At 39.3% G+C, this 25,359-nt stretch overlaps 1 non-coding gene across 1 annotated transcript; it reads right to left on the reverse strand.

The window, feature by feature from the left end:
• Positions 1–11,064: 11,064 nt before the first annotated feature.
• LOC131235803 (small nucleolar RNA R71) lies at positions 11,065–11,171 on the reverse strand. The gene has a single exon (XR_009166324.1). It is a non-coding gene; the product is annotated as a small nucleolar RNA R71 (small nucleolar RNA).
• Positions 11,172–25,359: the final 14,188 nt, after the last annotated feature.

Raw genomic sequence — 25,359 nt, forward strand, 5'->3', positions numbered from 1 at the left:
ACTCTCCTAAATGTTTTCCTATAAGGGAGATAGAGTGATTCCAATCATTCATGCATTCAAGGCATCCCAACTCAATGATTTTCCATTAAGATGGTAGTTGGAGGTTCCTTGAATGCGGAAGTTCATTCCCCAATCCACTCTATTGAATGTCAATGATGAGGGTGGATTGGAGGATGAACTTCCATGAGAGAAATGGCTTTAGGTATAAGATTTAATGTTAGACACTTAAAAGCACTCTCTTCTTTCTCTACCAGCAACTAAAGACAAGTTCCCTATATATAGGCAAGTTCCAACGGATATAAAACGGTCACATTTATGATAGAGTTCAATATCATCGAGCGTATACTCTTGATTGTATCGACTGGCCACTCGATGACACAAACTCAGATGTCATACGCTTTTGAAATATTTTGCCAACTGGTCGAGGGAATCGAAACATGCATTGATGTTATCGGATTTCAAACTTCGATTTCATCGAAACAAGGATCGATTTCTCGACATTTGAAAATGTGAGAGACATGCCTTAGAAATATTTTAGGTCAGAGATATGATCTTGTACACTCGATATTGTCGAAATTTGAATGTCGATGATATTGATAGTCGTGTCGATGTATAGATAAATCAAAAGGAATTTCCAGTTAAGCTTGTTGGACAGTTTATGTCCATTCTCGATGCAATCGAAACGGCCTTGATATCATCAATATTTGAATATCGATTCTATCGAGTGACCCTCGATCCAAGATAAAAACTACCTGAAAATATTGCTGGTAAATTGTGTCCAAGATCAATATTATCGAAGAGCTTTCGATATCATCAGTTTTTGAATTCTGAGGATATTGAGGAATATTTCGATATATCGAAGGTCTTCATGATTTTCTTTAGAAAAACAGGGACACAAAATCTCTGCTGTCAATTTTATTGAGTCAACTTTGATAGACTCGATATTCAAGTTTTGATGATATCGATACTACTATTGATATATCGATAATTCCATCTAGAAGTATATGCAGTTGCTGGACAACATATGTCCTCATTCGATAATATCGAGTGAGTTCCGAGGACATCGACAACACGTCTCGATTATATTGAACAGTCTATCGATAAATCGACAGAGATAGAAAACTTAGAGATTTTCTGAAAATTTAAAAAAGTTTTCTAACTCAAAAACCCTATGATATTCTAATCAGGTTTAAGGGTTTTAATCACCTGGTGTTTTGGGACATGGGATGTGAGGCTTAGATTTACCTGTTGCGAGTTTGAGCCCACATCCAGTTGAGGCAGGCGGTTGATTGATCTTCCTATGGAGCTTCTCTATTTAGCCGACTCAACATTCACGCTAATTGACAAACCAGGGCACTTTCAATCTCCCCCTTTGTCAATTATAAGACAAAATACTAAAACACCCTAAAACAACATCTAGACAAACACATCCTAAATTGTGTGTACATGTATTTAACACAATTTTACAATGTCTAGTGAAACCATACACACAATCAGTAGCTGGTCCCCCTAACAACATTCTCCCCTTAACAGCATTCTCCCCCTATCTTGGTGCAACTGCTCCCCCTAAGACCTGCATCACCATTCAAGTAGATATACAATTTTCCTTTTAGGGTGTTTGAAATTGTTCTCCCCCTTTTTTTTTCAGTCATTAAAAAAGATAAATATAACAGTTGGTATTGACTGAAGTTTAGATAATATGAGAGAACCATCATTCAGTGGGGATATGCATAATAGATAAATAATATTACATTTAGGAGAATATGTATGCATCAAGAGATCAAGGAGAGCAGAATATCAAGCAGTTAATATAAAGATTAAGCACACTATGTATCACACACCATTTGCAAAGATAATCAGATAAAACAGGGCAGTAAAGAGATGAGAATTATAATTAGCCATAGCCCACAATATCCAAAAAAAGATTATATACTGCCCAAGATTGGCAGTAGTATAATTGTCATCCAAACAAAATTACCAAGCCCATTCATGGGCACCCAAAACCAACCATCAATATTTAGCCCATCCATGGGCATTTACAACACACAACAAAAAAGTGTCAGACTGCAGGTTAGTGAGTCATCACATACACCCATGAGAGCGTAGAACATCCAAAAAGATACTAATGCTCATACGCAGAAATAAGAATGAGGTGTATATGACAGTGTCCAGAGACCAGCACTATGAAGCAGAGGAGGATGGTGCCGTGTCATCTCGACGGCAAGTGATTAGATCAGCCAACTATTGTATGGTCTGCTACATGCCGTTTACCAGGCGTTCCAAGACTGTAAACCTTTCATTCACCAATTCCTTGAGCTAAGAGACATCGCGCTGTATTGCTCCTATCTTATCCTAATGGAGCTTAAATCTTTTCGCATGACCAGGCGCTGATGTGGATGGTGCTTGATGGTGTGCAGGAGGTTCTTCCTCAGCCATTCCAGCCCCTTCAGTGGGAGCATCGCCTTCACCGCCTTCTCCTTCTGTTTGAATTTCTTCCTCTGGCGGATCCTCGGGAAACTTATGGAACTTTAAGTCCATCCTTCGAATGTTGCTCTTGTTGAAGATTGAAGGGGAAGTTCTGGATCGCTGGTAGATGGAAAACCGATGGCGTTGCACACCGTGTGTATAATCCAAGGATAGGGCAACTGAAGATCCCTAGACCTATGAATGGCATAGACTAACTGGTGCATAATAAGAGTAGGGAGGCAAACCTTGATCCCTGTGGCTATGGAGTAGACTATCATGGCCATAAACCCAGTGAGATCGGAACTGTTGGTACCTTTAGGATAGATATTTGAAGCAAAGATACCATGCAAGATCTGAAATCGTGGTTCCATGAATCTGGATTTTAATGCATTCCCTTGGTACCAAGGGATGTCACGGCCATGGCAGAGAAACTTAATGACCATTGATCGAGTTTCAGGATTTTCAAGATCCATTTCTGGAAGACCATCAGGTGACAGGGTAAGACCGAAAATTCCAGCAATAGTTGCAGGGGTGATCTCTATGTCATCACCATCAACAGACACAGTGATGGAAGGTGAATCAGACACAAGAGAATGATAGGAAGCAAAAAAATTGTACGTTCGTTCAAGTTGACATGGCCCACCAAAGTTAAGAACAGGCAACCAATCAATTGCAGACAAAGGGGTTCCAGATTATACGCTATTAAACAGTCCTCATCAACCTTTCTTTCATGGATAAGCTTCCGACCAGTGTACTTAGCCAAAACCGGATTCACTCTAACTGGAGGAGGAGCCGTGGCCTCAGATTGGGACCCACCACACGATCCCCTAGTGTGTTGGCGTGTGGGGGTCCTGCGTTTAGGGGTCCTTGCTCTTTCTTTTAAGGTAAGGAATTTTTAACGAGTGGCTCTAGAAGACTCTCCCGGACCAGACATTTGTCCTTTGTCCTTTCCCATTTTAACAAACAAGGATTTGAAAGTTTTAAGGAAAATCGGACAGAGTTTCTTTTTAAAAACCTGAAAATACGCAAACCAAAAGCAAGATGGAATCTTGAAAAGAAGGAATGGAAGGGGTAATACCGGTTTCTAAGGAGCTTCCAGGACCCATCGATGTACTTCTGGCTAAGGGAATGAGCAAGGAAAAAGTGAAATGCCCTTTCGAAATGAAATGAATATTTTTTTTCCACTCGACTGCCTTTTATCGGGCGGCAATCTTTGATATCATCGACTAGTGTTTCAATGATATCGAGATACCCCACCCAATGTTATCGAAACTGTCTTCGATATCATTCTTGATTATATGACTCTTCCCATTCCAAAGAGGCGTCAATAATATCAACCTCTGATGGATTAATCGAGAATCCACATGGCTTATCGACAGACATATCGAAGGTAAATAATTTTCATTTTTCCGTAGTACTTTGGTAAACCATTCATGTATAATGTAGTATATCTTTGAATCAATAGTATACACAATAAAATTTTTGTACAAGTATTGTACAACCAAAAATTATAAACATCAAGATGTAATTCAACCACTTGATTCGGTAGCTCCTTGTTAGTCATTTTAGGTGGTGGTGGATGTGAATCTCTTTTATCCATATTCCTAAGTTGACTCCAAACATTTTGCATTTCTCAGGTTGGTTTAAATTTTCCAACATGATTCTGACCAGAGCTATGTTGAGTCCTCCTAGGAGACATGCATTTGAACTTATAATGACCAGAATCACCACACAAATGACACACAGGAGTAGTTTTTGTATTACTTCCTGAGGCAGTAGTTTTTTCAGCCATTTGTGCTGCATTTCCAGATTTTGATTTAAATTTATCATATCCTAAGCCACTCTTGTCCTTTCCAGGTCTTCCCATACCTAAAAGTTTTTCTAACTTCTCACCACTCTGGGAAAACTTATAGTTTAGCTTAACGATTTTTTTTGGATTCTTCTAAATCAAACAGGATTGTATGACTTTCATTTTGAAGGAGCATGTTTTTGTCTTTTAAGAGCTCAACCTATTTGTTTAGTTTTTCAGATTCAGATTTAAGGAAGGTGTTGATTCTTTCAAGTCTATCGTTATCTGAATGATATTGCTGTAAATCATTGATTAGATGAGTATTAATTTCTAGAGTTTTATCCAGATCTTTTTGCAGCAATTCCTTTTTGTTTTCAGATATACCAAGTCTTCTAACAATGTTGATGCTATGAACGTAAAGTTGATTGTAAGCATCTTGTAGTTTATTCTGTTCTTCTTCTTCTTCCTTTTTAGTTTCCTCATTATCTGATGGAAATGATTCAGTGGCTTGCGGTTCTTCCTCGTTCTCAGTTTCACTGGGAATGATTGGAGTAGTGGAGACCATAAGAATTTTCAAGGATTTCTGGTCTCCATCACTCTCTGAGTTGCTAGATTCTGAGTTTGACTCTTCCTTATCATCCCATGTGCACCCATTGCCTTACCCTTAGTTTTTCTATTTAGGCATTCAGTAGACAGGTGTCCAAACTTCTGACAGGCATAACATTGTGGTTCTTTGGTCTTTTTACCAAATTTACCTGCAGACTCTTTGTTGTCCACCCTTCTTCCTTTAAATGGACTGCCACGATTTTTCTGAAAGAACTTTCTGAATCGTTGAGCCAACAAGGCCACTTCCTCATCTTCATCTTCTCTTTCACTTTCAATGTCCTCATTTGTTGTTTTCTTTGAGGTTTTGAGGATAGTAGTTTTGGATTTTGGGACTTGTTTGAAGTGTAGTTCAAAAATTTGTAGGGAACCTACCAGTTCTTCTACTTTCATTTTGTCTATGTTCCTACATTCTTCAATGGTTGTTACTTTAGGATTGAACCATTCTGGTAATGATCTTAGTATTTTTCTACAGATTTTAGGAACCGGAACTTTCTCACCTAATCCTCCCATGGAGTTGCAAATGATATTTAGTTTTGTGAAAAACTCCATGAAGGTTTCATGCTCTTCCATTTTGAGACTTTCAAACTGTGATGTTAGGAGTTGTAGTTTGGATCTCTTCACAGTGCTTGTTCCTTCATGGGTTGTTTCCAGCAAATCCCATGCTTCTTTAGATGTCCCACACATACTGATTTGATTGAAATTATCTTGGGACACAGACAGTAGATAACATTCATAGCTTTAGCTTTAACAGTTTGGTTTTCTTTGTCGAATGCTGTCCACTTTTCTTTGGATTTTGGTTTGGTGATAGTTGTGCCGTTTTCAAGTACTATTTGTTTAGATGGTGACGCATATCGTCTTTCAACTATATCCTAAACGTCATGATCCAAAGATCTCAGAAAGTAGTGCATTCTAGCCTTTTAGTATGCATAATTTGATCTATCAAATACTGGAGGTCTAAAGACCGATGAGCCCTCTCCTTTGGCCATATTCCCAACTTCAGTCAAGATCACTCTCTAGGCAGTGAAGCCCTTTAAGAGAGACCCGCTTTGATACTAATTGAAATTACAGTAATGACCGCTTAAGTTGAAGTAAGAATATGCCAATATGTCCTAGAGGGGGGTGAATAGGACTTTTTAATAATTTTATAACAATTTAAAATCCTATCACTCTAATCCTAACAGCAAACATACATTAGGATTACTCAAGAGTAACTCTACTAGCTTCCAAGTCCGGTAGAGGATCTAATCATAAACTATTTGAGAGATGAACAGTATGCAAACTAGTTTATGATGGATATGACTTTGTGTGTGAGGTTTGATCTCAAATAGTCAAATATGAAAGTATTTAAGGAAATCACATAAGCAAATTTAAGATAATAGCAATCACAAATACAGTCATTTTTATAGTGGTTTGACTACTTGTCTACTCCACTCCCGGCAGACGCACTTAACCCTTGAGTGTGCCAGATTTCACTAAGGAGGTTTCACACGGTTCACCTCAAACCCAATGTTTTAAATTAGGTTCACCTTTAACCATTAGAACCTACACCTAGGCTGACAGTTTATGCTCCCACGAGTAAGGGTCAACACATAGCACCCTATTTTAAGCACACTGGCTAAGGATCCACATAAGGAACTTAACTGTTTATGCTCTGCACAGAGCAAAGGTCAACACATTGCACTCACCACGTACACTCCCGTCGGAGACCTCCTAGAGGACTTTCAAAGGATGAGAAACACCTTAGATCCAATCCTACAAAGGAATGATCACAAGGGTCCTTTGGACTCTAATAACTTACACATAAGCAGATGAGTCCTTTTAAGCGCATTATTGAAGATCTCCTCCTTTGATGAAGAACTTCAGCTTCCTTGATCCGCAACTCAAAAGATGTACCAATACATGGCGATGGGTTGGGTCAAGGTTATGATGTAATCCTACTCTCCTAAATGTTTTTCTATAAGGGAGACAGAGTGATTCCAATTATTCATGTATTCAAGGCATCCTAACTCAATGATTTTCCATTAAGATGATAGCTGGAGGATCCTTGAATGCGGAAGTTCATTCCCCAATCCACTCTATTGAATGTCAATGATGAAGGTGGATTAGAGGATGAACTTCCATGAGAGAAAGGGTGTTGGGTATAAGATCAAAGATTAGACACTCAAAAGCACTCTCTTGTTTCTCTACCAGCAACTAAAGATAAGTTCTCTATATATAGGCAAAAAGTTCGAATGGATATAAAATGGTCACATTTATGAGAGAGTTCGATATCATCAAGCAAGGTCGATATCATCCAGCATATACTCTCGATTGTATCGACTGGCCACTCGATGACACAAACTCAGATGTCATACGCTTTTGAAATATTTTGCCAACTGGTCGAGGGAATCGAAACGCGCGTCGATGTCATCAGATTTTAAACTCCGATTTCATCGATACAAGGATCGATTCCTCGACATTTGAAAATCAGAGAGATATGCCTTAGAAATATTTCAGGTCAAAGATATGATTGAGGTACACTCGATATCAATGAAATTTGAATGTCGATGATATTGATAGTCGTATTGATGCATCGATAAATCAAAGGAATTTCCAGTTAAGCTTGCTGGACAGTTTATGTCCATTCTCGATGCAATCAATATGGCCTTCATATCATCGATATTTGAATATCAATTCTATCGAGTGACCCTCGATCCAAGATAAAAACTACCTGAAAATATTGCTAGTAAACTGTGTCCAAGATCGATATCATCGAAGAGCTTCCAATATCATCGGTTTTTGAATTCTGAGGATATCGAGGAGTATTTCGATATATCGAAGGTCTTCATGATTTTCTTTAGAAAAACATGGACACAAAATCTCTGCTGTCAATTTTACTGAGTCAACTTCGATAGACTCGATATTCAAGTTTCGATGATATCGATACTGCTATCGATATATTGATAATTCCATCCAGAAGTATAGGCGGTTGCTGGACAACATATGTTCTCATTCGATAATATTGAGTGAGTTCCGAGGACATTGATAACACGTCTCGATTATATCGATTAGTCTATCGATAAATCGACAGAGATAGAAAACTTAGAGATTTTTTAAAAATTTAAAAAAGTTTTCTAACTAAAAAACCTTATGATATTATAATCAGTTTTAAGGGTTTTAATCACCTGGTGTTTTGGGACATGGGATGTGAGGCTTATATTTACCTGTTGTGAGTTCGAGCCCACATCCGGTTGAGGCAGATGGTTGATAGATCTTCCTATAGAGCTTCTCTGTCTAGCCGACTCGACATTCACGCTAATTGACAAACCAGGGCACTTCATCCCCAATATGGGTGCCTCCTCCTAAGTTGAGGAAACAAGACATTGTGCAAGGGGTAGGGCACACTGTTGAGTAGGATCATGCCCCTGCCCCCGCTCCAGTTGGTGTTAAGATCTCTTTGAAAGAAGTAATTCGCTAGATAAAACTGACGAACACTCTTGAAGGTTGGATATCCCAAGAATTTCCCTTGGACCATTGTTGAGTGTCAAATATTACATATTTCCCCCCATTTACATCTTGGTTTTATGAACATGATATTGCTTAATGGTATATGTTATACATGTTGTGTTGCAAGGTGAGTTTGGGAACTTGGACTGAAAAGGATGCCAAAAGTATGGATTTGATGCTCATGAATCACCAAGGCAAAGAATGGATCTTTGGAGACTAAGATTGTTGATTTTAAGACCCCACGATCCAAGAAAACCAAGTGGAAAAGGACATAAGTCAGAAGTACAAAGTGCAGAACTCACAAATTCTTTGTCATCGACCACCAGCTAATGACATCGAAGCCAATGTTCAATGACATCAACACCCAGCCGATGACATCAATGAATTATAAGAAAATCATGACTGGTTGTGTCGATGACATCGATGAATTATAAGAAAATCATGACTGGTTGTTGGACGAATTTGATGTATTTCTCGATGATATCGAAGACCTGTCCGATGATATCGAAGGAAGTTCGATGACATCGAATTTTCTGTAGATAATTGAAGAAACTTGTTGGACTATTTTGGACACATTCTTGATGGATCGAAGACCCCTCAATGGCATCGAAGGTCTGTTCGATGACATCAAAGGAAGGTTCAATGAAACAAGAACTTACACAGTGTGAAAGGAGTTAAGTAGTGTGTAAAAGCACAACTTCTGGAATTCAACTTACACTCAATGACATCGTAGGCTGTTCGATGTCATCCAATGCATTACGCAAACTGCCTAAATTTGGGGTGGTTTTGCTAATCCAATCGGACAAAGCTATAAATATGGGTTTCCTAAACACTTCTAGGGATATCTTGGGTTTCAAGGAGTAAAGCCAAAGGATGGAGGAACCTCCCAAGAATTTTTCATATTTCCTAGTTTGTTTTTAATGCTTTCTTCAAGGGTTCTAGATCCAATCATGTCTATGGTTGGCTAAACCTCTTAGCTAGGGCTAAGAGGTGAAGCTTGTAGCGTGATTGAGATGTTTTTCTTGCTTTAATTCTTGTTCTTGTTGAGCTTCATTGACTTCTAGTTGATTTATTAAGGAATATTTTTAGTTTTCAATGTTTTATTATGACTCAAATTACAGTAGAGCTGTGGTAGCTTTAGATATCTTCTTTTCCTATTTTGTGATTGTGAAATTAGCAAATCATGTTGTTCACCATCGTCTCTTAGGCATGGTTGAGTGATGGAATCCCTTCTAATCTTCACAATTCTCCTTTGTTGGTTGTGGGAATGGTAAATCTTGTTGTTTGCCATTGTTTCCTGGACATGGTTGGCTGATGGAATCCCTTCCAATCCCCAGAACTCTCATCCATTGAGGCTAGTTCGATGAAAGTTCAAAGATTTAATTATCTCACCTTCTAATTGGATAGGATAGGACTCCAATTCCAATTGTGATTCTTGAATCAAGTAAGGAAACTCCTTGACTGCTACAAGTGGATCCTTGACACCCTAGTTCTCACTTTGAATACTTTATACAACATTCAAAATTGCTCTCTTTATTAACCTTTTTAGATTTAGATGTTCTTCTAGTTCTACTTCTAGTTACTTTCAGAATACACACAAGATTAGTCCCTGTGGATTTGACCTTGGTCTCACCAAGATTATTACTACATCTTGACCCTACACTTGGGGTCATTAACAAGTTTTTGTTGCCGTTGCTGGGGACTACCGTTGTAATTTTCTGAGATTAATTGGTATTAGAATTAGGTTAAGATTATGATTTATTTTTTTTATTTTTAGGTTAGGATTTTTTTTAAAATTATTTTTAGAATCTAACTTGATTTTATACTTTGTAGGATCTTAACATAGCAATCTCCACCCAACGAGGTTTCGATGAATGGTCTTCACCGTAGGTTTGCTCCCTATAGGTGAGGGTTCGATTCCCCTCCTTGGCTTTACCCGATACACGTGGTTATGGGTGATTGCATGTATCCACAGGGATTAGTCTCACTTCAAAAAGAGGTGGGGACACCCCATGTCTTCAAAAAAAATAGCAATCTCCAATCTGTTAACCTCTTTCTAATTCTCTCTCTATCTCTCTCTCTCTCTTTTCTTTTCTAGATTTCTTATTTGCTCTAGTTTCCTTCTCTTTTAGGTTTAGTTTGGTTTAGTTACTTGAGGGCAGAGAGTGTTTCATGCCCAAGTGGGTCCGTGATAACACTCTACGTCTCTTGAGTAAAGGAGGATTAGTCGAAGGGATGCATATATATCATAGGATTAAACATCACTTGAGATCCTCGTAGTCAATTGAAGTTATGGCTGCAGATCAACCTCCACCTCTAGTTGAAGAAGTTAAGGATGAGAATGAGGTGCATCACGCACCCCATCTCATACTTTATGAGATTATCTACAACCGGCAGGGGTGAGCACACCATCTTGCATGATCTTTTCAGAGAATGTAGGACATATGGATATCAAGCCGGGAGTATTCCAACTCCTAAAATTCCATGGACTTGAATTTGAAAATCCATATTTACACATGAAAGAGTTTGATGAGATAATAGCCACTTTATACTTTCTTAATGTGTCTAAAGACACGATCAGGTTAAAACTCTTTCCCTTCTTGTTAAAAGAAATTGCTAAGACGTGGTTGCACTCACTACGTCCACGATCTATTGGCAGATGGAATGACATGATAAGGGAGTTCATAAAGAAAAATTTCCCATATCATAAAATGAATACCCTCAAAAAGTCAATCATGAACTTTGCCCAAAAGTAAGATGAAACATTCTTCCAATGTTGAGAGCAGTTCAAGGATCTTGTTAGTTCATGCCCACAACATAGTTTTGTAATGTGACACATCACAAATTTCTTCTACGATGGATTGACATCTTCCATGCACCAATTGGTCAAGGCGATGTGCAATGGCGAATTCATGAACAAAGATGTCGATGATGTGTGAGATTATTTTGACAGACTTATTGAAAAATCACAATCATGGGACATCTCCCCAAGTCCCAACACCACTTCTAAGCCTACTCAATCAAAGGAGAGTGGCAGAATATATCTTTTGAAAGAGGAAGATGATATAAATGCTAAAGTGGCTAATCTCATAAGGAAACTCGAGGCCATAAAACTTAAGAAGGATAAGGCTAATGAAGTTATTTGTGATATTTGCGCTTACAATATACATACAACTGAAAATTGTCCAACAATACCTGCTTTTCAAGAAATATTGAATGAGCAGTTAAATGCCGTAAACAACTACCAAAGACCTTTTAGTGGACCCATCTCCAATACTTATAATTTGAGTTGGAGAAATCATCTAAATTTCAGTTGGAGGAATGGACAAACTGCTACTCCTCTGGGAATCCCTAACTAACTCTTGAATCAAGGGAAACCCCAAGAGGAACTGGTTCAAAATTCCACACAAACTAAAGAGCTTATCTAAACATTACGAGAATTTATGCAAAAGATGGATTCATGTATTACAGTTATAGAGAAGGGGATGCTTCCTGCCCAACCCCTTCCCAATCCTAAACCGCAATACGAAATAAGTGATCCAAGCTCTTCAAATTAGATGAAGAAAGCTAAGTCTATCACTACTATTAGGAGTGGAAAGATAATTAGTGAATCTATTCCGGTAAGGGTTGAAAAGTCTAAGGACCCGGAAGAAGATGACAATGATAGACCTAGCACTACCCGACATGAATTAGAACCATAACCTCAAGGAAAGCCGATTGCACCATTTTCCCAACGATTGATTACACCAAAACCTCTAGCTAACTCACAGGATATTCTAGAGGTGTTGAAACAAGTGAAAGTTAACATCCTTCTGTTGGACGTTGTGAAACAAATTCCGTCATATGCCAAATTTCTGAAAGACTTATGCACAACCAAGAGGCAGCAAAGTATTAAAAAGAAAATTTTCTTGACAGAAAAAGTGAGTGCCATCCTTAAGCAAGATGTGCCATAAAAATATAAAGATCCTGGTAGCCCAACTATCACTGGTATTATTGGGAATCACTAGATTGACAATGCACTTTTTAACTTGGGGGCGAGTGTAAATCTGATCCCCTACTCAGTTTATGAACAACTAGGTCTAGGTAAATTAAAACCCACTTGGACCATATTACAACTTGTCGATCACTCAGTTTGTGTACCAAGAGGGATGATTGAGGATGTGCTGGTCCAAGTTGATAAATTTTACTATCCAGTAGATTTTATTATCATAGACACTCAACCCATCGTAGATATGAGCACTCAAATACCTGTCATTCTTGGCCGCCCGTTCCTTGCTACATCTAACACTATCATCAATTGCAGGAATGAGGTTATGAATTTGTCTTTTGGAAATATGACATTGGAGCTCAATATATTTTTCAACATGAGCAGATAGGTAGAGGATGATGATGAGGCCCACGACATTAATCAGATAGATTCTTTCATGGAAGATAGAGCTCTAATGACCTTATCCTCTAACCGTCTAGAGACGTGCTTGTCACACTCCCCCAATTTAGATGATGATACCATTAGGGAGGTGGACGCCATGCTTGATGCTACACCAGTATTTGAAGTTAGCCGGTGGAGGCCACAATTTAAGGAATTGCCCCGAACCGATATGTGCCTCTACCATCTAGCCTCAAAGCGCCAAAGCTTGACCTAAAACCTTTGCCCATTGATCTCAAATATGTCTACCTAGGTCATAATGAGACATACACAGTGGTGATTTCTTCCCACCTTGAGCAAGAACAGGAGACCATGCTTATTTCTACTCTCATTGAGCATAAGGGTGCTCTTGGATGGTCGATTGCTGACCTCAAGGGAATTGACCTGTTGATTTATACTCACCACATTCATCTTGAGGATAATGAGAAAACATCTTAACAACTACAACGTTGATTAAATCTAAACATGAAGGAAGTGGTTAAAGGAGAGGTTCTCAAATTATTGGATATAGGTATCATATACCCTATATTTGACAGTTAATGGATGAGTCCAACTCAGGTGGTTCCTAAGAAGTCCGAAATCACCATCATAGCCAATGCCAATAATGAACTTATGCCAACTAGAGTCACTACAAATTGAAGAATGTGTATTGACTACAAAAAATTGAATACCGTCACGAGGAAAGACCACTTACCTTTGCCCTTCATTGATCAAATAATGGAAAGGCTAGTTGGTCACTCTTACTACTATTTCCTTAATGGGTATTCAGGGTACAATCAAATAGAGATAGCCCCTGAAGATCAAGAAAAGACAACGTTCACATGTCCTTATGTCACCTTTATTTACCGAAGAATGCCATTTGGAATGTGTAATGCCCCTGCCACTTTTCAGCGATGTGTTCAGTATTTTTTTTTTAATATGGTGGGGCAATATTTAGAGGTCTTCATGAATGACTTCTTTATCTTTGGTCCATCCTTCAGTGAATGTCTGAAAAATCAGAAAAATGTGCTGAAGCGATGTGAGGACAAGAATTTGGTTCTGAACTGGGAGAAGTTTCATTTCATGGTTCCTAAGGGAATTTTTCTTGGACATATAATTTCCCAGGGGAATTAAGGTAGATAAGGCTAAAATAGACCTTATCTTTAACCTACCTTCACCTAAGAGCATACGAGACGTGCGATCCTTCTTAGGACACGCTGGATTCTATAGAAGATTCATAAAAGACTTCAGTCATCTCTCTCGTCCTTTATGCAATCTTCTTCAAACGGATGTCCTATACGATTGAGCAATGCCAGGAAGCTTTTACTAAGCTCAAGGGCATGTTACTATAGCTCCTATCATGCAGCCACCTGACTGGAACATTCGTTTTAAATTCATGTGTGATGCGTTAGATTATGCTATTAGGGCGGTGTTAGGCTAGAGAAAGGAGAAGAAGCCCTATGTTATCCACTATGCGAGTAGAGCTCTAAATTCTGCCCAAGTGAACTACTCTACTATAGAAAATGAACTCTTAGCAGTAGTGTTCACCTTGGACAAATTTAGGTCCTATTTGATCGGATCCAAGATCATCATCTACACTGATCATGCGGTACTGAAGTAGCTTCTTTCTAAGAATGATGCTAAGCCCCGCTTGATAAGATGGATCCTCCTACTCTAGAAATTTGATTTGGAAATATGAGACGAAAAGGGAGTAGAGAATGTAGTGGATGATCATCTTTTAAGACTTAACCTCCCTGATTCCCTTGAGATGACACCCATAAACGACATGTTCCTTGACAAACAATCTCCCAACTACCTTGGTTTACTGACATTGCAAATTATCTTGCTACAAGTTTCATGTCGACACATTGGACTGTGTAAGGTAAAAAGAAATTCTTTGTCGAGGTACGAAAGTTCTTTTGGGATGATCCATATCTGTTTTAATACTACCCAGACCAAATTCTAAGGAGATGTGTGTCAGAAAATGAACATCAAAGTATCATCTCCTTCTGTCATTCTCAGGCCTGTGGTGGTCACTTTTATGCTAAAAAGACCATAGCCAAAATTCTTTAGTGCGACTTTTACTAGCCCACTATGTTCAAGGACACTCATGAGTTCTGCAAAGCCTGTGACCGGTGTCAGAAATTAGGAGCGTCCTCCTGTCAAAATATGATGCCTCTGAACCCCATTTTGATCATTGAAGCATTTGCTTATTGTGACATCTATTTGATGGGGCCATTCCCCTAATTATTTGGGAATTTATAAATTTTACTAGTAGTAGAATATGTCATTAAATGGGTCGAAACGACCCCGTGTTAGAACAATGACCATCGTATGGTCATTAGATTTTTAAAAGAAAATATCCTTTCCTAGTTTGGAATGCCTCGGGCCATTATTAGTGATGGAGGCTCAAATTTCTGTAATAGGCCATTTGAGAATTTAATGAAAAAATATGGCATCTCCCATAAGGTGAGCACTCCATACCACCAGGAGACAAGTGGGCAAGCTTAGATTTCCAATAGGGAAATTAAATACATTCTGGAGAAAAGGGTTAACCCTGACCATAAGTATTGGTCAATTTGCTTGACCAATGCCTTGTGGGCATACCACACAGCTTATAAGACCCCCCATTGGAAGGTCTCCCTTTAGACTCGTCTATGGAAAATCTTGTCACTTGCCTGTGCAACTAGAACATATATCTATTGGGCCATCAAAAATCTGAATTTCAACTTGAACAATGCTGGATTACTGCGCAAACTTCAATTGAATGAACTCGAGGAAATCCAGAATGACGTAAATGAAAACTTGAGAATTTACAAGGACAGTATGAAGGCATTCCATAACATGAACATCCTTCGAAAATCATTCTTGACCAGTCAAAAAGTCCTTTTATACAATTCTCGGTTACATCTTTTTCAGGTAAACTCCGATCTCATTGGACTGGCCCTTTCACAGTTACTAATGTCTATCCTCATGGGTCCGTTGAGATGAAGAATTTGAACAATGACAATACTTTCAAAGTAAATGGACATCGTTTAAAGCCATTTGTTGAGAAGTTTAATTTAGAAGACATGTTCATACCTCTGATTGATCTTGTCTATCAAGATTGACCTCCTAGTCTGATGGAGGTGTAGTTAGGTTTATTGCTTTTATAAGATTTAGGATTAGGATAGTTTACTTTCCATTGTTTAATTTGTGTGCTCACCTATCTTCATTTTGAGATCCTTGGAAAAGTTGTCATTCACCTTCTTCAGGTACTACCTTTCCATCACTACTCCTTTCTTTTCATTGCCTCATGTGCCTTGCATGCATATCTTTTACATTGAGGACAATGTAGATTTTAGGTTGGGGGGTGTGGATTAGGTAAACTAATCAGTGTTTTCTTAGTCTTTGAGCAAAAATTTTAAAAATTTTCAAATTTTCAATATTAAAACATGTTGGAAATGATAGTTTGTGCACTTAAGAACGCTTTGAGTATGATGATGAGACAGAGATTAAATTTTGAATTGTTGGAGTTTGATCAACTAAGTAGCCTATCACTTATGGTTCTTGCACTCAATTGATTAAGAGGAAGTTTGAATATCATGTTAATTTAAATCACAAGACATGTTCAAGTTGTTTTCTGTGAGTAAGGCTAGAATTTCTAATTGTTAGCATGCAAATTATTGATAGATTTGAGAATTGAGTTTGGAGAATTGTATCCACCTTAAAAGATAAAAAGAACCAGTTAAAAAAAAGGAGATCGACAAAAAGGTCATGTATGGTGAAAAGACTGAAAAAGTTAGAAAGGAATGAAAAGATTGAAAAAATGAAGAAATAAAAAGTGACCGTCGATATAAAATCAAAAACTGAAAAAAGAAGGAAAAGGGGATAAGTTCGGAATCAGCACTTGATTATTCGATTATTCTTGAAGTGATGAGCATAGCTAACATTATGAAAAGATAGTACTCTTATGGGAAGTAAGTTGGAATTCACTGAGCACGTTGGAAAAACTTGATATATGAACTTATGCTTTTAATGGTTGATAAAGAATGAATTAGATGGATTGGTTATGTGATTTGACTCTAGGATTTGAAAATTTCATATCCATGTCATGACTCTACTCATTCATACTTGATTGCATAAAAGATTATTTTCTGAAAATGGTTTTGGGCCTGAGATTGAAGATTATGTCATGCATGTTTTTCTCGGGACTTGCAAAATGCTGGTTGAAGGGTGTGTTGAGTGTCAAATATTAAATATTTCCTCCCATTTATATCTTGGTTTTATAAACATGATACTACTTAATGGTATATTTTATACATGTTGTGATGCAAGGTGAGTTTGAGAGCTTGGATTGAAAAGAATGCTAAAAGCATGGATTTGATGCTTAAGAATCACCAAGGCAAAGAATGGATCTTTGGAGACTAAGATTGTTGATTTCAAGGCCCTAAGATCCAAGAAAACTAAGTGGAGAAGGACGGAAGTTAGAAGTATAAAGTGCAGAACTCACAAGTCTCTGTGTCATCTACCACCGGTCGATGACATCGAAGCTAGTGTTCGATGACATCGTGATATCGATGAATTACAAGAAAATCAAGACTGCTTGCTGGATGAATCTGATGCATTTCTTGATGACAACGAAGACCTGTTTAATGGATCGAAGACCTGTTCGATGATATCGAAGGAAGTTTGATGACGTTGAATTTTCTGCAGATAATTGAAGAAACTTGCTGGACTGTGTTGGACACATTCTCGATGGATCGAAGACCCCTCGATGGCATCGAAGGTCTATTCGATGACATCAAAGGAAGGTTCGATGACACAAGAACTTACACAGTGCAAAAGGAGTTACACAGTGCATAAAAGAGCGACTTTCAGAATTCAACTTACGCTCGATGACATAGAAGGCTATTCGATGTCATCAAATGCGTTGTGTTACACAGACTGCATAATTAAATTTGGGTCAGTTTTGCGAATCTGACTAGATAAAGCTATAAATATGGGTTTCTTAAACACTTCTAGGGATATCCAGGGTTTTAAGGAGCAGAGCCAAAGGGTGGAGGAGTCTCCCTAGAGTTTTTCTTCTTTCCTAGTTTGTTTTTAAAGCTTTCTTCTAGGGTTTTAGATCCAATCATGTCTATGGTTGGCTTAACCTCTTAGCTAAGGATAAGAGGTGAAGCCTGCAGCATGATTGGGATGTTTTTCTTGCTTTGATTATTGTTCTTGTTGAACTTCATTGACTTCTAGTTGATTTATTAAGGAATATTTTTAGTTTTCAATGTTTTATTGTGACTTAAATTACAGTAAAGCTACGATACCTTTAGATATCTTCTTTTCCTATTTTGAGATTGTGAAATTAGTAAATCTTTTTGTTCACCATCGTCTCTTGGGCATGGTTGGGTGATGCAATCCCTTCTAATCTTCATAATTCTCCTCTGTTGGTTGTAGGATTGGTAAATCTTGTTGTTTGCCATTGTCTCCTGGGCATGGTTAGGTGATGGAATCCCTTCCAATCCCCATAACTCTCATCCATTGAGGCTAGTTTATTGAAAGTTCAGAGATTTGATTATCTCACCTTCCAATTGGATAGGATAGGACTCCAATTCCAATTGTGATTCTTGAATCAAGTAAGGAAACTCCTTGACTGCTACAAGTGGATCCTTGGCACCTTAGTTCCCACTTTTAATACTTTACACAATATTCAAAATTACTCTCTTTATTCATCTTTTTAGATTTAGATCTTCTTATAGTTCTACTTCTAGTTACTTTTAGAATATACACAAGATTAGTCCCTGTGGATTCGACCTCAGTCTAACTGAGATTATTACTAGATCACGACCTTACACTTGGTGTTATGAACAACCATCTGAGGGCTTGAAAGAGATAAACTGGCCAAGTAGATGCTGCTGATGCTATGGAGATTGTAAGGCCCGTATCCTAGACCGTACCGTTCCTTAGACTCTCGCAATCCTCCCCGTCGAATTCCGGTAACCTGCAACCTGTAGACGACATTTGCGTATGACCCTAAGTCGCATCTTGTAGATCTGAGTCGACTCAACTTGAAACTTGTACCCTAGCGACCGCACCATCGCCGCAGTTCCAACGTTGTGTCTTGCGCACCAATGCGATGCTCAGGTTAGGAGTAGTGGGCCCACGTATATTTCAAGGAAACATGGTGCATTGCGAATCCCAAGAGAGGAATCTGTACTAACCTACCACATCAATCAATCAAGTACAAGATATCACAACCCATACCTAGATCATCCCTCTCTTACCAACAAGGCATGACACCCATCCCTTTCTCACCCAAAAGTCAACACAACCCATACTTCTCATGTCATTCCTCTTACACCCATCCCTCTCTCCTTACATCTCCCATCTTTCATTCATTCCATTCTCTACCATTTTTCCTAGCAACCAAGGGAGAAAAAGACTAAGGAGAGAAAAGAGAAAGAACCCAAGTGTGTGGCCCACTTTCTACCCCTAATCTCTCATCTCAACCCTTCAACCTTCATCATCCTCCATCAAAGAAGAAGCCAAGGAGCTTAGCATTCCAAAGAACCAAGAAGAAGATCCAATGGTGGGTGTTCATAGGATTAGAGTGTAGTTTTGTTGATGGGCCAAGTGGGGCCTACCGATTGATGGTATGAATCCTATTTGGGACCTAAGGTATGGCCAATGGCCCACCATGTTACATATATGAATCCCATGATGGGGCCAATCTCCATGGACCCCACCATGATGTTTATTTGATGTCCAAAATGTAAGGGTTCATCTAGACCCTAGATTTGTGGTGGGGATGGTATCCCCATCTTGATTATTGATACAAGGGCCCACACAAATTTCGGGCCCATCTTGATGTATGCATTGTAATTGCTAAAGGAGCTCATAGTGACGGAGCGCCTCCACCACATGTCTCCCTCTCCCTCTCTCTTTCTCTCCCTCTCTCCCCCTTGTATGATGGCCCACCTATGATGTATGTATTTTTATCCATGTCATTCACCAAGTGGGACACACCTACTGTCCAACAGGGGCCTACCTTGCTGATCACCTGGTTGTCCATTTTGGACTAACCTGGTTGAGAGGGAAAACACAAATATCAGCTTGATCTAGAACGGGTGGGCCAAACTCTTGTGGACCCCACGTGATGTACGTGTTTCATCGGCACCGTTCGCGGGACGTGGGCCCATCTAATACCCGCGCAGTCTGTCTAGTGGGCAGACTTACTTCCTGTCCATGCTCAGATAGGCCTAGATGAAGAGAAATACAAATATTTGCTTGACCTAATACTGGTGGACCACCACGTGGCCCCCACCTTGATGATATGTGTTATATACAGGCCGTCCATTCATGGGACCACCATGATATGTGTGTTGTGATCCACACTGCCCACACTCATGTGAACCCCACATGATGTATGTCTTTCATCCACACCATCCAGCATTTGGATGGTGGGTTCCTACCTGATACACATGTGGCATCCACACCATCCAGCAAGGGACAGTGGGATCCACCGTGATGTATGTGTGTTGTCTACATCGTCCAGTTGGGACGGTGGGACCCACCAGACACGTGTTTCATCCACGCCATCCAGCCCATCAGGGGTAGTGGTTCAGTAATCCCACCTGCCGTGTACGTAGGGCCTACCTGCTATGCATGCATGGCTTACCTGCTGGCTGTGTAGGGCCCACCTACTGTATATGAGGCCCATTGTGATGTGTAAGGCCCATGTGTGAGGCCTATTGTGATATATAAGGCCCATGCGAGAGGCCCATTGTGACGTATGTGGCCCACTGTGATGAGGCCCATTGAGATGTACGTGAGGCCCACTGTGATGAGGCCCACTGAGATGTATGTAGCCCATTGTAATTACGTGAGGCCCATTGTGATGAGGCCCCATGTGATGAGGCCTTTGTGATGTATGAGGCCCAATTGTGATGTGGAAGCCCCCCTTGTTGTATATATGGGGTCCATTTGCATTGTGCAAGGCCCATTATGTGTGTGAGGCCCACCATGATATATGTGTTGTATGCATGCTGTCCATCAACATTTTCGAGTCATGGGCTACCCCATGAGGCCCACCTTAATGTATGTGTTATACATACCATCCACCCATTCTTCCTAGGCTATGGGTTGCCTTGTGAGGCCCACTATGACGTGTGTGTTGTACACGCACTGTCCATGAAATTGCGGTAATGACCGCTCTAGTAGAAGTAGGAATAAGTCAAAGTGTCCTAGAGGGGGGTGAATAGGACTTTATAAAATTTTATGACTATTAAAATCCTATTACCATTATCTTGATCTAATATAATAATTTATCAAGATATCTTCGACTTAACTCTAATGGCTTCCAAGCCAAATAGAGGATCTAATCACAAGACTATTCAATATCTAAACAGTATATAAATTTAGTATATGATGGATGCATTGAGTGACTGTGTGTGAGATGTGATACTTATCAGTTCTAAACAATCATGCATCATGTGATCATTCAAACATAATAAGAGAATATGCAAATAATAATATTAAACACGGTCATTTTATAGTGGTTCGGGTATATGCCTACTCCACTCCCGGTGGACGCACTCAACCATTGAGTGTACTAGATTTTATTAACAAAGGTTTCAAATCAGGTTTACCTCAAACCAGTATAATTTACACAAGGCTAACTTTAAGATCTACATAAGGTATCTAACATGTCTCCATGGGACACAAGTTTATGCCCCACACAGGAGTAAGGGTCAACACACAACACCCAGGTTTTATGCCCTACACAAGAGTAAAGGATCCACACTAGGAACCTAGGGTTTTAGGCCACACAGGCCAAGGATCCACACAAGGACCCTAAAGTTTATGCCCTACACAAGAGCAAAGGTCAACACACAACACCTAAGTTTTATGCCCTACACAAGAGCAAAGGATCCACACAAGGAACCTAACTTTTAGGCCACATAGGCCAAGGACCTATACTAAGGACCTAAGTTTATGCCCTACATAAGAGCAAGGGTCAACACACAACACCCACACATACTCTCCCATCGGAGGCCTCTTATGAGGACTTGAAAGGGGTGAGAAGCACCTTTGACTCAAACCTACTAAAGGAATGATCAAAAGGGTCTCTGGACTCTAATGACTTATAGATAAGTAGGTGAGCCCCATTAAGCACGTTGATGAAGATCTCCTCCTTGATGACGAAGATTCTTTAGCTCCCTTAACCACAACACTTGATGATGTACTAATAAAGGTGACGGGTTGGGTCAAGGTTATCTTGGAATTTACTCTAATAAATATTACCTATTAAAGTAATGGAGAGATTCCAAGGTCTTAGGCATTCAAGGGATCCCAGCTCAAAGATTTACCATTAAGGTGGTAGTTGGATGATCCTTGAATGCAGAAGTTCATTCCCCAATCCAATCTATTGAATATCAATAATGAGGGTAGATTGAAGGATGAACTCCCATGAGAAAAAGGGCTTAGGGTAGATGATATGTAGTTACTCTCTCAAAGCTCTCTCACTTTTTCTCAATACAACAACCAAGAACAAGCTCTCCTTAAATAGATAAAAAGTTCCAATGGTAATAAAGATGTCAGATTCTGAATGAGTTCGATATCATCGGGCCTACTTCGATTTCATCGAATGTGTACTTTCGATGACATTGAAGCAAGGTTCGATGATACGAACTCCACTAAAGTATATATCTAATTTTTTTTACCAGAGGATCGATGCCATCTAGCGTGCGTCGATGTCATTGGAGTTTGAATTCCAATTTCATCGACAATCTGTTTGATACATCGAGCATTTCCACATGATTTTCAAAAGAGCTTGCTGGACAGTCTTTGATCCATTTCAATGATATCGAACATATATCGATTTCATCGATATTTGAATGACGATCATATCAAGACATCATCGATTCCTCAGTCATTTCTAGAGGATTTTCCTATTGAGCTCATTGGACTAGTTTGGTCCGAATTTGATAACATCGAAGCTCCTTCGATATCATCAGAATTTGCGGTTTGATGGCATCGAGGCTCACTTCGAGTTATCAATAAATATGAGATTTGCCTTAACAGCATGTTGGACACAAACTATCCAGAATTCGATTATATCGATTTGTCTCGATGTTATCAGAATTTGAATTCTGATGATATCGAATCTTCCATTGATTCATAGGGAATTTTGTCCAAAGATCAAGTTGGTTGCTGGACGCAAGAGGTCCTCAATTCGATGATATCGAGTACTTTTTAAGGACATCGATAACAGCTATTCGATCACATCGATGCGATATCGATATATCGAGAAAGGCTGAAAACTTAGAAAATTTCCTATTTTGCAAAATAAGTTTCCATACTAAAACATCTATGTTGTTCTACTCATTTTAAGGGTTTTTATATCTAGGTGTTTTGGGACATGGGATGTGAGGCTTAGTTTACCTTTGATGAGTTCAGATCACACATCCAGTTAAGGCAGATGTTCGATGATCTTCATATGAGGCCCACTTGTCTTACCGACTCAACTCTCATACTAATTGACAAATCAGGGCACTTTCAATCCATCCATCCTCTAAATAATATAAGGGGAGTGGGCCCCATTGTTAATCAAACCCAAGTCCCAAATGGGCCATACCTTAGGAACAAGAGTGGATAAAGGCCCATCGTTGCAAATCTCCCTAGGGCCCATTATAAGCCCACACCCCACCTTCCCTTATTGGGCTAACCTAAATTGTTGGGCCCTCATTGATGCTAGTGCTTCCCACCACACCTTGTAGGAATATCTAACCCTTGAAGCCCACCTTGTGTACCTACCGGGCCTCCATAGGTAAGCCCAGTTTATTGTATAATAGACAGGGTGAGGAAGCCCACTTGTTATACGTAGTTTCACCCTCTTGTTTCACCTTGTTGTATGCTTATTAGAGTCACCGCATGAGGCCCATTAGTGATGTAAGTATGCCATCTAGGCCATCCATTATTGTAGGAGAGCACATCATCACCCCTTGCCATAGATGGAAGAATATGTGGTATCAGATTTGGAATGTCCACTATTGTGTTTACCTTGATTCGTGGGTTAGATCCACCATCCTTTCAGTGGACCCCGCCTTAGGATACGCAATACATTAGTACCTTGAATAGGTTATGATAATCTAACATGGGCCATACCATATAGACTGCTTCATGCCTAGTAGGGTGTATCGTTCCGCTCCTACTCTTTGAATGTGATATACTGGATAAGGCTGATTATTGTCTACTACATCTGATCATCATGCTAGTATACCTAGTTTAGTAAGACACAATGAGAACATGCTTAGTATTACATCATGACACATGCCGATACGCATCATTTGTTTGCTAATTATGAAGAGTGATTGATCATAGCATATGCCATTGGGTTGATTATTTATGAGACTCCTTGAGAGACGGAGTTGCCCCATATGAGCGCGCAGTACGCATAGGATTAGTGCATGACTGGATAGTATGACTCATGCATCTGGCATTTGTGTGACATGATCACTATATGCCCTAGCGATATCAGGGCTGTGGCCTCCATAGGCATATCGTGATGGTTAGATTGGATACTGAAAATATTAGTTCTAGCACTAGGGCGCTATGGATGTCCCTGGGTGAAAGTCTCTAAACCCTTATGGTAATAAAGGTTGCTCTAACGTCTAGATCGAGTGGATACATGAGCGCCTGAGTGCCGAATACCAGCATGCCGCTTCTCCCACTGTGTTGTGGTCGGTTGGAAGGGGGTGTGGCCTTATCTGCCTGAGGCGTAGGGGGCAAAGCTAGGCTGACTTTGACCAGCTTAGAAATGTGTCTGCTACTGACGAGCCAGGTAATATTGGCTGACTACTATCCAGGCGAGTAGTGAGGTGTCTTACGCTCACTTAGCTGCACACTTAGGGGAGGGGCAGTCCATGTAGAGCACACTAGACCCTAGTGATATTACAGAGATGAGCTATATTGATATGTGGATTCAGATGAGGATTAGTATTCTTGCATTGCATCTTGCATATGAAATTTGGCTACATAGGCCTTGCATCGTAAAACTTTAGTATGACTGATAGCATTCATGGACTTGCTAGTATTTAAAAGGTCAAGCTAAGAGTCCTAAAGGGGGGTGAATAGGACTATGCCAAATAAAAAATTAAATGTAGAATTTAAACAAATATAAATAATGATAGCGCTTAAACAATCCCACAAAGCAGAAATGAATAACAACCTCAAATGTACAAGTATTGAGAGGTTGATATAAAAGTTGTTCTAAGGACAACCTTACACCAAAAACCAATGGTTTATGGTAGGACAACCTAATTCCTAGAACAGTTTATGTATCAAAATCTCAAACTGATACAGAGGAATAAAGAATAAAATAGCAAAGAAAGAAACTAAGCTATTACAACATTCCCACACTTGTATAAAAAGGATTACAACATTCTCCACAAATGCATAAAGAGAAATTACAACATCCACACAATCAAATAATCAAATAATCACCATAAGACCAGAAGTTATAGTGGTTCTCTTGTGTGTGCACCAACTGTTTATAAAAACAGCTACACAACAACTCCACTCCTAATATTCGCACACAGTGGATATTAGCATTCACTATGAAATAGGTTTTTCA

The sequence above is a fragment of the Magnolia sinica genome, chromosome 19 (assembly GCF_029962835.1).
Source record: "Magnolia sinica isolate HGM2019 chromosome 19, MsV1, whole genome shotgun sequence".
NCBI classification, from domain to species: Eukaryota; Viridiplantae; Streptophyta; class Magnoliopsida; order Magnoliales; family Magnoliaceae; genus Magnolia; species Magnolia sinica.